This window comes from Falco biarmicus, chromosome 13 (assembly GCF_023638135.1).
Source record: "Falco biarmicus isolate bFalBia1 chromosome 13, bFalBia1.pri, whole genome shotgun sequence".
In the NCBI taxonomy this organism is placed as follows: domain Eukaryota; kingdom Metazoa; phylum Chordata; class Aves; order Falconiformes; family Falconidae; genus Falco; species Falco biarmicus.
In genome coordinates this window covers 27,927,599-27,942,981 of record NC_079300.1, presented here as the reverse complement: position 1 = coordinate 27,942,981, position 15,383 = coordinate 27,927,599, and positions in this window count along the sequence as shown.

The following is a 15,383-nucleotide window of genomic DNA, read 5'->3' as shown; positions in this document are numbered from 1 at the left end:
CAGCAGCAAGCTGAGGAAAAAAAACCCCAAACATATAAAACCCTGGACAAGCACCACAACACCATTTTTGGCCCACATAAACCTCAAAGGCAAAAGGTGTCATGTCTGCCCTTGTAGACTTGGTGCTAAACGTGCCTTCATGCTGCTAAACAGCACAACGAGCCCACTGTAGGGAAAAAAACCCAACGAGGCAACCTTTGCTTTATGTATAGCAGGCACAAAAGATGCAAAAGCCCAAAGGGAAGACCCAGAAATGCCGCCAGGATGCATGATCTGCTGAAGGCTGAGCTGCACGGGCCTGCGGTAGGCAAAGCTGACTCGGGCACCAGTTCAGGGAGAGCATGAAGGGTCTTGTGCAAAAGCGAAGACACAACCCAGTGCAGAGGGAGGAATGAGGTGCAGGCTGCGCTCCCAGCCACGCAGCCAGCAGCGCTTTGGGCTGGTGAGAAGTTGCTGTTTGCCTGGTTTGCCCCTGATGAAAACACAGCCTGGGGCTATAAGGATGGTTCTATGGTTCTCCCTCCCCTTTTCCAGAGCCTTCGGTCACCTCAGAGGCTGAGTCAGAGCTGTAACGGGGGCTTCCCCACTTTGGGGGGTCACACCCGTCTGCACCGCATCCATCCCCTACGTGGCTGTGGGTTCAGCTCTATGACGTCCTACTTTTGGGTGGCCTTCGAGAACAACTGAAATCAACAAATAAGTAAACCAGGAAATTTTCTGAATGGAGACGTGTACAAAATAACCAAGGAACAAGAAAACCCCTATGCATTACACTAAACACTGTAAGCATTACTAAAAGCAACCTAATAAAGGGGCAAGAAGCTGCTCGGACAACGCAGTATTGCACATTTGCTCAGAACATGGGCAGGAACAGCCCAAGGATATGGTTTGTATCCCTTTCCAGGCTAAGCTTTATGAAACCAGCAGTTCAAAAACAAGCAGGCAAAGAGATAGTAAAGCATAACATCGTTGAACATGCCGGACAGCAAAGACCTCCCAGATGCTCTTTGAGGAAGGAAACAAAGATGCCACAAAATACAGCCAAATTTAAATGGCTCTACTAGTCACAGTCCCATGAAGACAATACGAGTCATAAACTGAATGCCAAGGGAAACCACAGAGACTGGGGGGAAGACAAGGGCAATTTCAGAGACTGAAATACTAAGTGGTCCAGTCAGTGCAGAAGCTGCTACATGAGCCTGAAATACAACTTCATCCATGAGGCTGCAATGTAAAAGCCTCAGGAAATTAATATACAGCTGACACACATGCAACAAGAAACTGAAAGAGGGTGTGACCTCCACAATCCCCATATCATCTCTGCAAGAGAAAACATCAGATGGTATTTAGAGTGGGATGGCTCTCAAACACACTACAAGCAGAACTGGGTGACAGGAGAGCAATACTGCGATACATTACGATAGCAATATATATGAGGATTGCACTGTATTAAAAGAAAACCATGATGAAAGCAATAGACATTTCTGATCCAGAAATGTCCTCATCACAGGGTAAGGTTGCAAGGCAAAGGAGCCCAGCAAAAAAACCAGGATGTTTGTATGCCACTGAGCAAATTTGCCTCAGGTCGGAGAGCTCACATCCAAGTACAAGTGACTGAGGAAATACTAATTCCTTTGGCAAAAAGCAAAAGGAGCCAGTCAGCAAACTCCAGCTCTGGAAGCAGAACACACACAAAACGCATGCTTTGGAGCCAGGGAAGCAGCAGGCTTACCGTAATCTGGACACTGGCAGTCAGAGGTGGGGACAGGAGCACTCCCTGGGATCCAGTCTGCAGGGGAAGATCTCCAGTGCCACCAGCAAGTTGCACAAACAACGCTCCAAGTGGTTAGGATCCTCTTTGATGCTGCCACAAGATATGTTTGAACTCCCCCCCCCCCCATGGTTTAAGATCTAGCTTACAAGGAGTAATGCCTCTCCGAGTGCTGGCAAAAGCCAAGAGGGGAGAGCTAAACCCCGAGACGAAACGACGGGTAGAGGATCATACACAAGCGATTTCCCATCTCCAGGTTACAACCCCATCCCACAAAGCAAAAGCAGCACAGCTGACATCCAAAGATACTAGAGAGACTCGGAGATTATTAGGATTTGTGAATGATATAATAAAACATCTTCCTCGTCCTGCTGTCTCCCAAAAGCAACGCCTGGACAAACACACATTACAGCTGCATTAAGACAACGCAGCTGCTATATAAAACAAGCAGCCTTTTCAGAAATGCCACGGTGTGAATAAAGGTGAAATCAAACTGCTCAGTGGCAGGGAACGGGGGCCTAAGTCATCCCTTACACAAAAGGAACAGCTAATACCTGCGGTCATAATAATCCCTGGAACAAGTCTGTCTTGCTGTAGAGCCTGCATACAAAAAGAAATGCAATATATATATTCAAAGTCAGTACGGTTTCAAGAAGGAAACCTCAAACCACTGCTGAGTGTTTTTTTTAAAGCCACAGTCTGCAGTCCAAAATATCTCCTGTGCCTCCCACTGAATCTGAAATATCAGTGCTCTGCCATCCGCTGCTGAGAGGAGGGCTGTCTTCAGGGATGCTTCTCCCCCAGAGCATTCTCCCAGCATCAGCTGGGGTGCAGATCTTCACCCCAAAATAAATTTAGAAAACTGCCCGAAGACATGAAAAGCGTCAAAACAAACTAACCACTTTGCCAACTTCAAAGCCAGGCTTCGACAGCTTCCAGGAGCTATACAAGAGCAAGCTTTCCTCTGCAGGAGCTCCCACCCATCACCCCTTCAGGATGGATGGACACCAGACCTGCTGCGGTGCTGCCACCTCCACGGCTGGGCTGCAGAGAGGGGCTGAGCACGGCGCTCGGTGCTGGTTGTGCAGGCACAGCACTGGGGCCGTGGTACGGAGGGACTCTCCGAATTTAGGTCAGGGCCTTTCTGAGGTAGCTGGAAAGCCATAAAGCTGTGGGAGGTAGTGCCAGAGGCCGCCAATCTTCCTCCTGCCCCAACTCTACCTGCAGTATTCCTAAGAGCTCCTTTTCTGCAGGTCAAGTTGAATGGGAGCAGGGATGTCAGAGGTTTGGCAAGTGTCCAACACATGTAAAAAAGCTGGTCAGAAAGCAGAGGGAGACACACATAAAATACATGCCATCCTTGAGAGACCTTACAGCAAAGTAGGAAGGAGCTTGACATCGGGAACAACACCTTATCATTAACCTCCCCTCTCCAGCCTTCTGGAGAACCGTCCGATAGGTCTGCAGGAGGCACTACAGAAAACACAGTGAAGCCATTTGGCAGCGGGTTAATCCCAGCACACGCCCGTTCAGAGCAGGCTCCAGTTTCCTTTCTGTGCTTTTGTACCATTTACCTGGGAAAGGAAACAGAGCCAGATCGTTAGCACCAGGCCACAGCAAGAGCAGAATCAACAATCCAAACAGCTGCAAACTAGTTAAAGAAACGCTGCAGAAAAAGAACAAGGAAGCAAGCCCCTGCCGGAGGGGGGAACGCTCCTGCCTGAACAATGCTAGATGTCTACATCCAACATCTCTCGCTACCATGTGACTCCAGCTCGCAGTGCTGGGGAGAGCAGCAAGAGATAAAGATGACACACAGGTGAACATTAGTGTTACTGGAATAAGCAACCTGAGTCCCAGAATTAGTTTGCCTGATCCTGGGAAAATCAACCCTTTTCCTTAGGACTAGCCACCCATGGGAAGCAAGCTCAGGCTGAACACAAAAATCCCCACTCCTGAAATATCACCAAACTGTTACTACATTCCCCTCCATGAACCTAACACAAAAGAAACAAGTAGAGGAAGCTGAAACACAGACGGCAAGAGCTGAGCAGCAGGAGGGGAGGAAGGGAAGAAGAACAGGTTGACAAGTCTCCCACAGATGCTGGCAGAGGCTCTCACCCTCGTCACAGCCAACAGGTCTAGCACGCGGCAATTTTCTGCCACCACGGGAAAGATGCTCCTGCCCCAACATCGCACCACCTGCAAGAGAGATGCTCTCGCTGCATTTTCAGACAAATACCGCAGATGACAAGACACACGCTGTGGAGCACAACCAGAGCACCTCGCACAGATGGAGCGCATGGGATTCAGACTGCTGCCTGCCATGCCACAGGAAAGCAACAGCGCTGTGACAGATGGCAGAGGGCACTGGGATAAACTGGGGCAGCGGGGGGACCAGGAGACTGCCGAGTCTCCATATTTGAGGATCCTGAGAAAAAGATGACACGTGTCTGTCAGAGACAGTTAAGCAGCGTTACTCTGGTTGGGGTGGGAGACCACCAGAAGCACCTCACCACGTGCGGCCAAACCTCACCTGGGACAAGGAGACCTTCCCTAGAGCCATGAAGGCAGCAGAGCTGTGACACCCCAGCCTAAGATGCACCCACGTTCCCCCCAGGACATTCTGATCCATGCAGAGGAGCAAGACGTGGTGATGTGGGGAGTTCTGCCAGCTGTCACAAGCCCGGCTGCTTGCAGGGAGCAGCCGCAGCAGGAACCAGGGGAAGTCTCCATGTACGGAGCTGCAGGTGCAAGTGCGGAGGAAGAAACCCCATGACTGCTCCCATACCCTGAACACAGATGTACCTGTTTAGCAACATAACTCAACATTTCAGACCAGAGGTTTCCATCACTGGGGACTGGGACAGTGGTGGGGATGATTATTCCCATTTGGCAAGCACTGACAGCATGCTTGCTGAAGCCGGAGCTGCATGAAGTCAATGAGAGAGGTGCTGCCGGCACAGGCTGGAGTAGTTATTGATTTGCTACGTGACCTTGGCTAAGTCACTTAACCTCAGTTTCCTCATCTGTATATTGGGAATTATGGGACTTGCAGAGTGCCACAAACTCATCAGGGGGAGCTACTTAAGAGCCCTATTATGATTTAATGGGATTTCCCACTTGAAAATTATTCCTATGAGGATTGAAGCAGTGGACTGGGATATTCATAACTCGACTCCTAATGTAAGTGAGGAGCATTTATTTTTTTAAATGGTTTTAATGGGTCGTCCCCCCCCCCTAAAAACGCCCATGTAAATCTTACAGCTCAGGAGCACAGAGCCTAAGTGTGTCCAGGTTCAAAGCTCTTTACAAACACTTATTTAAATGACTTTGGCCTCGTCAGTCATCCACGCTAGCATCCCCTCTCCTTGCCCGATTCATACGGTTTCAAACATACGGAGTTTCACACTGTGAACTGTTGTGGTAAGATGCTCAGCTGGGTACTCGTGGTGTGAAGTCTGCTCAAATTAAGCTGCAAACTGTCACATAATGGTTCCCTGGAAGAAGTGAAAATCCAGAGGATGATCTTAAAAGCTAAAGATAGTAACAATGCCTTCGTTCTCTCAGGAAGGCCAGGTCCAAGGTCCAGCTTCACCTGTGGTGCAAGTAAGTGCAATCCCACCATCTATAGCAAGGTTTAAATCAATTCATACCCCACCACAGAACCAAGCCTGCCTCCGAGCTGCATTACGTGCTGCTGCCTGACATAAAACAGTCATTGAAGTTTCCGTAGAATAACTAGTGCATCAATTTGCAAAGCACTTCAAGGAGTCTTGAGGATGAAGCAGACTGTAGAGAAGCTTAAAACAAAAGGCTTCTCTACAGTGGATGCTTTCCCAGGGAACCTATGATAAAAATACACAGTGTTTGCACCTTAGTACAACTAGCACTTTATAAGCACACTCACACACCAATACACAAAGCCGCATCACTTCAAGACCACAGGACTAAATCTAAAGAGCTTTCCTATGCTAACTTGCTCTTCCATGGGGAACTTAAACACTTCCAAGACTGAGAAATGCCTGCTTCTGCCCTGTCACACTCCCTGGCTCCTTCCTCACCCTTCCTCTCATCACCCACACAGTCACTTGGTATTTATTCCATTTTATTTGGATTTCTTCTAAGCAGAGTCATTAATCTTCCCTACAGATGCACAGCTCTGACAGCTAGGGTCTTGACACCTCCAGTGCCAGTGAAGGACATTCTCATACTCTTCTCTCCCTGCCGCCCCTTCTCTTTTTAAAGAAACCCTTCATACCTCACCAGCCACAGGGTTTTGATTAGAAGGTCATGTGAACTGGAGACAAGGGGGATGTGGGGGAGGAAGGCAAGGGAAGAGGATGCAACTCCCACAAGGAACTCCCAAAGTCCCACTGAAAAGGTCAGCATGCTTTTGAGTCATCTGCACTGCTGCCCAACACAAAAAAATATACTCAGCCCAGTGCAGAGGTACTTGATAAAGAGTCTAACGAAGTGGAAAGAGTGTTGTAGGCAAAGAATAGTCCTCTCTCATCCTGACATCCTATGACACTCCATCTAGTTGCTATGGAGACTTAAAAAGAGAAGGGGTTTTGTTGTCTTGAGGGGACTTCTCCCTTCCCAGTAACCTTGACCTTTTCCAGGTTTGTGTGTTTGTGTGTGCATCTCTATGTATTTATAAAAAAGAGATAAGGAATTCCATTTCTTCTTATCTGGTCATGGCTCACTGGCTGGCACTGATGCATGTGGGGGGCCATCAGTTTGTCTCAGCGTGTAGATTTGGAGAGGATAAGAGCAAGAAAATACAGAGGGGAGCAGTTAATTAAGGCTGATATTGCAAAGGACATTGTTTGCCGAATAATGAATTCCATATGCTTCAGAAACACAAGTGCAATTAAAGGTGTGAGAGATGAGGGGCAGGAGAGGAGTGATGGGTCACATATTACCATACAAAATGGCCCCACTGGCCCTCCAAAGCTAGGGGTTCAAGCAAAAAAATCCCACCGTGTATCACAACCAGAGATTATTTCTCATAAACAAGGCAGAGGTGTTGCTGCCGGTTCTGACAGGTGAAGAAGGGTTGCCAGTATTTGACAGCCATTAGAGAGTGATGCGAGAGTCATTTAGACAGGTTGGAAGTAATTTACTTTATGTGATACCCACAGCAAGATGAATATGGAGTTAAGGAGACAGGCCAATGCAGCGTAATGCTGCGTACAAGAAGTTCATGCTCATTCCCTCCCCATTATCAGAAGAAGCTATCTGCTTTCCATTTTCAGTCAGCCCTATAGGCAAACTAACAGAGAGGCTGAGAGATGGGGTTGTCACCAGAAGCCCACCATTTGCATCCTCCATCATCCCTCACAATACCTGGCCCCTGTCTATGTCCCACAGAGACGCCTCCCCCCTCCCTGTCTCCTTCCCAAGGGAGAGGAGGAAACCTGGTGCTGCAGTTTGTGCCTTCAGCTTGGGTCCTCTCCTGGCTCAGACGCCACTACAGCTCGTGCTGCTTGCTCTCCATTTGAGGGCATAAGCTTCTGTGTCCCATCATGTCATGTGACAGACAAACAAGTGAGGAAAGATGATATAAAAGCATATTGTTTTGTGGGATAGAAGCCACAAAGCTTGGCTTAGAGAACTTTGATATCAGGAGTGGAACGAAGACATGAACTGTCCCCTGCCATAATCTCTACAACCGAAAGGAAAACCAGCCGATGGGCTCTAGCCAAGAACACAACCAACCAGGAGAAAGACCTGGGTCTGGATGGAGAGTGTGCAACCCCATCTTTAACAAATAAGGATAACTCACATCAGACAAGCTGATCAGAATTTGACACCATTTTGCACCTGGTTTGTTCAAGTCGTAGATTAACGAGAATCTGATATCTAGGGTCGTTTTTGAACTCCTCTCAGTTACCAGTAATAGAAGTATCCCTGGGTCAGATTTCTAAGTCCTTTAGGGATTTAGTCTCTCTGTCCCTAAGGAGAACTCAGATAAGGTTTATGGTCACCACTAACCCTGTGTTTGTGCACTCCCTAAATTAACAGAGCACTGACCCAAGCAAGATAAGGAATTAATCTAAATTAACTCCCTGATGAGTAACCTTAGCAGCTGTCTGTTCTCCACCCGCCAAGCCTGGGGAAGCTTTCTCAGATTCTGACAACTTGAAGCAACTCTACTTCACTTGCTGGTCCTGACAGCTTGCTGTATCACCACTCCAAGTGAGAAAGAAGAGAGTACAGAAAAAAAAAGAAATCGTAAAAAATTTATTGGAAAATACTTCTATTTTAGGTGAGAGTGCTGTTGATACGATCGCCTTTTCATTTTCTGCAAGAGTATATGTGCATGTGCGTGTGCCTCTCTCCCCAGCCCATCTCTCAAGCTTATGATCTGAACAGCCGCCCAGGCTTGTTTGTCCATTCCCAGCCTGCCAAACCATTTTCAATAATAAGATCCATCTCCTCCTGCTCAAGGCTGCATTGTCTTCATATCCTTGGAGATCAGATGTCTGTTCTCCCTTTTATCACTTGAGCTGCACGTGTTTTGATTGTAAACACCCTGATAACACTCTTGTTAGCCCCTCACAAGTGAAATAATAAAGAATAGATAACATTTCTAGACATGATACTTATACTGTCATCCTATACTGAGATAACAAGGAGCAGACAGCCTGTGAGTCTGTCTTACTCCGATAAGAATCTTGTCACCATAGATACAAAAGAGATAAACTTTCTAAAATAATATCCTTGTTCGTGTCACTTTGCTCAAGTTGGATAATAGATAGTGCAATTCCTTTCCCTCCCCTCCACCAAGCGTATTTAAGGTTCCTACCATCCCATCACCAGTGAAACAAGCCCTCAAGGTGTCACAAGATGGGAATTTAGATTTTTCACCCAGGTGAGAGCAGCTGACAGACATCATCTCTCAGGATCCTGTTTTGGGCGCATCCAGGGAGAAAACGGCCATGATCCCCAGCACATTGCCTGGCAGACCGGAGAACACACCTAACTCTGCTTGTAGAAGAGTGCTGCCCACCACAGCCCAGACACACACCAGTTACCTGTACACACAGGCCCGCTGCACCTCCACGTTCCCAAAATCCAGCTCAGCACCAGCGAGGTCCAGCTCAGCACCAGCGAGGTCCATCGCAGCAGCAAAAGCCACTCACTGCAGCAGGTGCCAACATTCAGAGCCTGTCTTTATCCATGATCACTACAAGAGATGCTTGACATTTCTGTTTTGAAGCATTTCATAAATGAAAAATGGTTTTGCAATCAAAATGAATATGTGTGCAGAAATACCTCCAATTGGGTTTAAACTTGCCAGGCTTAGAAATTGGAAGCTGAGTGTTTGGCTAAAAAAGTAAAATAAAACACAATAAAATTGTTATATAACAGTTAGTCAAGAAATACATCTAGCAATTCAAAACTACCATAATCCTCAGGAGCTGCTTTTTTTTTGTTTGGTTGGGTTTTAGGAAAGTACTTTTAAATGTGTAATAAAGTATTCCAAAGAACAAAAACATCCACAGGAAATGTTTCTAAATTGACATTTTCTCTAAAAAACACAAGGTGAAGTGCCTGTTGGTAGTCGGTCTACCATATTCAGCTGCCTCACTGCGAATGGCATCAGCCACCGCCGAAGCAGCTGACATTTACTGGTGACTAGTCTGTATGGTCTCCCCATTGCAGAAAAGAATTTATTCTCCTCGTGGTAAGTATTGACCCTGGTTTTGCTTCACTGAATATTTACCTCTTGGGTCAATAAATCATCATGTTCATCTCAATAGAAGTCAGTATCTGCTTATTATTATATTAACCTTTACAAGGCAGATAACAGTTGTTTTTCCCCTATAATAAGATATTGCACAAATTGGGTAACTGAGAAAGATTTCTTTGTGATAGTGTTTTGGGGTTTTTTTTGTACTACCAGCATTTTTGCTGAAATGGAGGCATGTGAAATGACATGCGTTTCATACATCACGTGAAGCTGCCTTCCGCCTACACCCTGCTCTCAAAGCGCACATGAAGAGCCCTGGGAGAAGCCCTGGGAGAAGCCCTGGGCAGCTGGAGGATCTGCATGCATGGTGCCTGTCTTCTAGCCAATGTGACAAATTTGCTGCATTGTTCGGCTCTTGCAGGCAGCTGCACGCGGTCAAGCTTTCATCCTGGCCAGGTGTTAGCACGAGGCTTCACGAAAGCATGCAACACAAAGACAAGGAAACTCAGCCAAAATTTGGGAAGGAAACAGATATGTGAGTTTGTGAGGAAGGATGGTTAGGCAGAAGGACAGATGGAAAGCGTGAAGACAAAGGCAGAAGGAAAGAAGCCTTACACACAGGAAAAAAGTGACTTTTCATCATGGAGAGAGAAAAGGCCACGTCCTGAAGCTGAGCCCAGCCTCCATTCGCCAACACGCAGGAACAGGGTGGGAAAAGCAGCAGGAGATACCTGGTGAGGCAGTGCTCGCTCCCCTCCTGTCACCAGCCTTTGTAGATTAAAGACAGCATGGCACTTCTTCAAAAGTGCAGAAGACAGTCTTGACATCCTGGCAAATTCATCCCTTCAATAAAAATAAATTACTTCCAAGGCTGCATATGAGATATGGCTACACATATGGCTGGCACATTTTCCTACATATTGCCAGAACTGCCGCTATCTACCTCACTGCTTTGTAAAGCGCTTTGAGATACAGCTCCTTAGCTATTAAAGTTACAATATAAAATATAATTCTCCTTTACATCTTAAGCTCAAAAGCTCCTTTAAATACATTATATACACTTCTTCACTGAAATCTAGGTTTTTGACTGTGCTTCTTTCACATGAAAGTGCTGCCCACAGATGCCATCCAGACTTCCTATATAGAGGAAAGTAAATACTGCCCACAAATTTATCATATGTTTCATTAGACTAGACTAGAATACGCGTCATCAACCTGGTACTCAGAACATATCTGCCGAGTGAGGGGTGGTTGACCTTGGGTAGCTGCTGGGAGTGAGACAGAAGAGACGTGAGGAGGGGGAAAGTTTAAGCGCTCTGAAGAAGACTGAACGAGGAGGACACTGGGACAGAGGGCAGAGCAGAAAAGAAACAGCACAACGTCATACCCGTAACCTGTATAAAACACCACTGGAGCCTGCTGATGGGCTATGGATCCAAATGTGGTCCCAACCATCCCGCTGTTTATAAACACTTACTTCCAAAAGCTTCTGAGCTGCCGAACAAAAACAAACTCCAGCCATGATATGTGACAAACAGGAAACAAGCCAGAGTCAACACTGCAGTGGGAACAAAGCCTGGGATAGCAAATACAGAGCCCTGAGGGACAGATACCACGGAAAACATGAAGAAAGCATGCTCTTGTGTGTGGTATGAACACCGACGGCCAAGCAACAGAGGAAGAGCTCCACCAGACTTTCCATCAGTATGGAGCACCAAGGTGAGCTTCACAGCATGGCAGAAAACCCCTAGAAAGACTCCAGGGTTTTCACCTTCAAAATAAAACAGAACTGCAATGCCAGGCACTTGGGCTAAATGGCTGGTGCCCAAATTAAAATCCAGGTTAATCCCAGAAGATGCTGTAGCCCTGTCAGCAAATGGCAGCTCCAGAGAAAAGCCAGCCAAGAAGTAACTGTTCCTCCTCTCCCATGCCAGGAAAAAGCCTAGTTTTGGAGACATCCCACTTCACCTGAGGTACCTGACTTCTCCAGCTAGGAGAACCCTTCCAGAGTGAAGTGTGTCTAGCTCCCATCACCGGGGAAAGGATGGGCTATGGGCAGCTCAGCTAACCTGAGAACAACTTGTGCATCACTCACAGAGTGGAGAAGGCAGTGTCAGACACCATGAAAAACCAAGCTGGGGGCAAACTGGCTTGTGCCAGCCCAGGCTCGCTCCTTGGAAAGACGCTGCTAGACATGCCCAGGGACAGGAAGGGTGTCCACACAGAGGACAGCATCACTTTACCAGCTCCCATCCTTTGAAACGCACCCACCCTCTGTAGTCCCAAGCTGAACAGCTCAGAGGATGAAGGACACCTGTGCTCAAGGGCGTGTTTCATCATGATGAAGCTTTACTGCAGAGACAAGGATGAGGAACCCAAGACCCAAGAAGGAGGCTTCCTTCTGCAAAGGGAAGGCAGCGGCAGAGCAGCGCATGCTCTGTGGCACAAACACCGCATGGGATGACGGGCTTATATCCAGTCCAAAAACTTTTGGCTTTTTTTGCCTTGTTTTTCATGTGATGGAATTGAAGGTTTTCCTGCTGTGCTCTGAAAAGGGCAGAAACAATAACCTTTGCAATTAGCTCTTGGCAGAACAAGCTCTTGTCCACAATAAATTAACGGAACCAATTAGGGAGGAGGGGAAAATGAACCAGATGCCACAAGGCAAATCCGGGCTCTGCCAGTGCGTGAGCAGAGGCCGTTCTGGAGCGCAGTCACTTTGGGACATCCTGCTGAGTCCAAGGAGGGACAGGCAAAGGCTTCCTCCCAGTGCCCAAGCCTTGTCCCAGTCAAGGGAGGGGAGGAAAGTCAAAGCACGATTCTTTTTGAAACGTGCCATGTGAAATCTATTGCCTTGCTCTCACCCAGCTCATGGCAACCACACCCCAAAAGGGCCTGTCAAGGCACGGGGTGGTCACAGACCCGTTCCCTCAAGCAATGAAGCTTTCAGCTAGGACATGGTGGGTGGATAGCACTGTTTCTCTCAGCTGTTTGCTCAAAGGCCTGCAATTCCTCCACGTCGCATCTCATCTCTGCAGGACACAGAGGACCCCCACCTACCACTTCACCTGGAAAGCCTGTTCCCTGTGATCGGGACGTTGAGGAGCAGTGCTCTACCCCGTCACACCTCACTTGCTGCTTATGGCCAGCAAGGAGCAGGCTTACCGGATCAAGACACAGAGCTGTAGACAGTGCCACTTACTGAGACTACAGAGACCACCAGGATGGGGATGCAGGCCATAAAAATCTTCCCAAGGCTGAGCTGTCCTCGGCAGGTTATGCAATAGCAAAATGGCCTGAAATAATAAGAACACTGCTTATTCAGCCCGTTTCTACTCAACATCCTCTGGTTCTCCATCCAACTAAAGTAGAAAACTATTTCAGCTTTAGAAAGATATTTGATCCAGCACGCCATGAAAGATCACTCCAGTGCTCCATTCAAATTGGCTTGGACATGAGAGATGGCATGTGCTTCAGAAAGAGAGCAAGGGACCATAAACCAGGCAAAATGATAAACAGCAGCTTGTCAAGATGGGGAGATGTGCCTGGTGGGGTTCGGCAGAGATCACTGTTAGACCCGTCTTTTGTCACCTCTTCATTAACGAGCTGGAAAAAGAAGTAAAGAGCAAATAATAGAATTGGCAGACCACGCTATATTAGAAGGTGTTGCCATCACCAGGGAAGGACAGGAACATAAAACAAATTAGGAGACAGGTTAGAAATCAGGGTAGAAAATAAAAAACAGCAGAGAAAAATGTCTGTCCCGACAGATTTACAGAGGGGATCAAAACCATTCAAGCAACCAGAAATTCTGCTCTGCAAAGGGCTTTGGTATTTCAGATTTGTAGGCACTGTTAAACAAAACCCAAAACTATCCCCAGAAGAAACTGAGCGCCCATGGTTCCATGTGTCAGACAATAATTAACTGCTTGCTGGGTTTGTTTCTGTCTGAAAAGGAAACTCTGGAAAAGTCAGAAGTTTGTGAACATTGTAAACAACGGACACCCAAAGATCTGCCCCCGTGGGCACCCCCACAGTCACCCCGTGGGAATCCAGTCCCATTGCTCACTATCCAAAAAGCGCATGGTCTGATTTCATAGCCTCAGACTACATCCAACTTTCACCTCCCAGGCTTTTTTTCTTTCTTTTTTTTTTTTTTGGTTAACCTCAGCAGCCCTTTTCCCTTTAACACAAGTTACATAAACACTCAGTTCCCAGAACCACTGATGTAAGAAAATATTCTCATAAGAGCCCCTAGCATCCCTCTCCAGTCAGCAGCACAGGAAGCTTCAAGGAGCCAAGCGATGTATTCACGCACCCAGAAAAATTCTCAAAAGTTCTTAAGCAGACTCTGTAACTGCATGCAAAAACAGCACTGCAGGAGCTGGTCAATGAGCATCTGATTGGAAGTGTTGTTTTTAAAGCCACGCTTAAACTCTAACGCCGTGAGGTGCATTGATAGTTCACTCAGGTATCTCCTGCAGTTCATCTGGATGTGGACACAATAGAAAGAACAAGATTTAAACAAAACGGATGCACACACAAACGACCAATAGGAGCGGGAAGGCTGAAGAAATACACAGCTCTGGTATCATAGTGTGTGCATACATATATTTCTTTTCTTTTAAGTATATATACAAGATAGATATGGAGATGCTCAGAAATCTTTGAAGATGACATGGTGAGTTCTCAGTGTGAAAGATCACCCTCCCCAGAAATGTTTCCCATTCTTCCTTGCTTTCTTCTAGTGGACTGGAGAGACAGCACACCGGACGACAGATGAATGCCTAGCCAGCGCTGGCCCTCTCCCAAGCTTTAAGCTGTTTATAGCCTATTCGATCTCCACTTACAGTCTTGGATCTGCTAATCGAATTACATCTTCTTTCTATAGTCAGACATTTTTTCCCTTTTAAACACCATCTTATCTAATCCGCACCATTTGCATTTTTTGAAGTCTACATGTGGTACAGGAACCCAGTACCGTCAGATTTAATACAGCAAAGAGCTCTTCTCTAAAGCTCAGCATTTTTTTTATTTAAGCATGTGTATGTGTGCTCAAGGTAGGGGGTTATGAAAACTGTTTGGGCTCATGAGGATTTAGAGGAAAATGTGGTGCTAAAGTGCAGCTGAAGTGGAGTTTCTGTGTTTCTGCCACCATGTCTTCCTCTCCACTTCCCAACCCATGGAGCAGAGATCTGCTGCAACCTTTTCCCTCACTGAGGTGGTGGTAGACCACCTGGGGTAGGCATGGCTTGTGTGATGGCACATGGACACCTCTGAGCAAGAAAGGGGCCCATAGCTCAGTCAAGATCCCTAGAACAGGCTTGTAAGACACAACAGCAGTATGGTGAGAAACCCAGATGAGCTCCGCACGTCCCCCAGCATCTGAACATCTCATCCAGCATGCTGGGTACGGAACCAGAGTGATGGCAAGTGGCATGATGGACCATTGAGGAGTACTTTGCTGCTCCTCACTTCTCAGCTGGCTTCTGTTATGCTTGACTGGGAGGACAGCCAGTTTGATTTCCCAAGAGGCTAAAGACTGACAGACTGTCCTTTAGGTCACTGGAAAGGAGGGAGCCTTGCAGGTTGCTGCAACCCACTGCTTCCTGATTTATAAACATTTTTCTCCTTCTAGTGCTTATTCATGCATCGGAGAACATCCCTTTTCCCCTCTGTGCAATTACTGAGCACAAACCTTGGCTTTTAATTGCAAGATTAAAGACCTCATTAAAAAAAAGAAATTCTCAGAGACTTATTAAACAAAGCTTTTAGGAGGGGACCATGATCCTACTTGCAAAGACCTACCACACAGACCCTTTTAACTTGGCATATCAAACTGGGCACACTTTTGCTCTCATTCTCCAAAGGGTCCTTCCTTCATGCCTGAAATTTCTGTTTGAAGTCCAT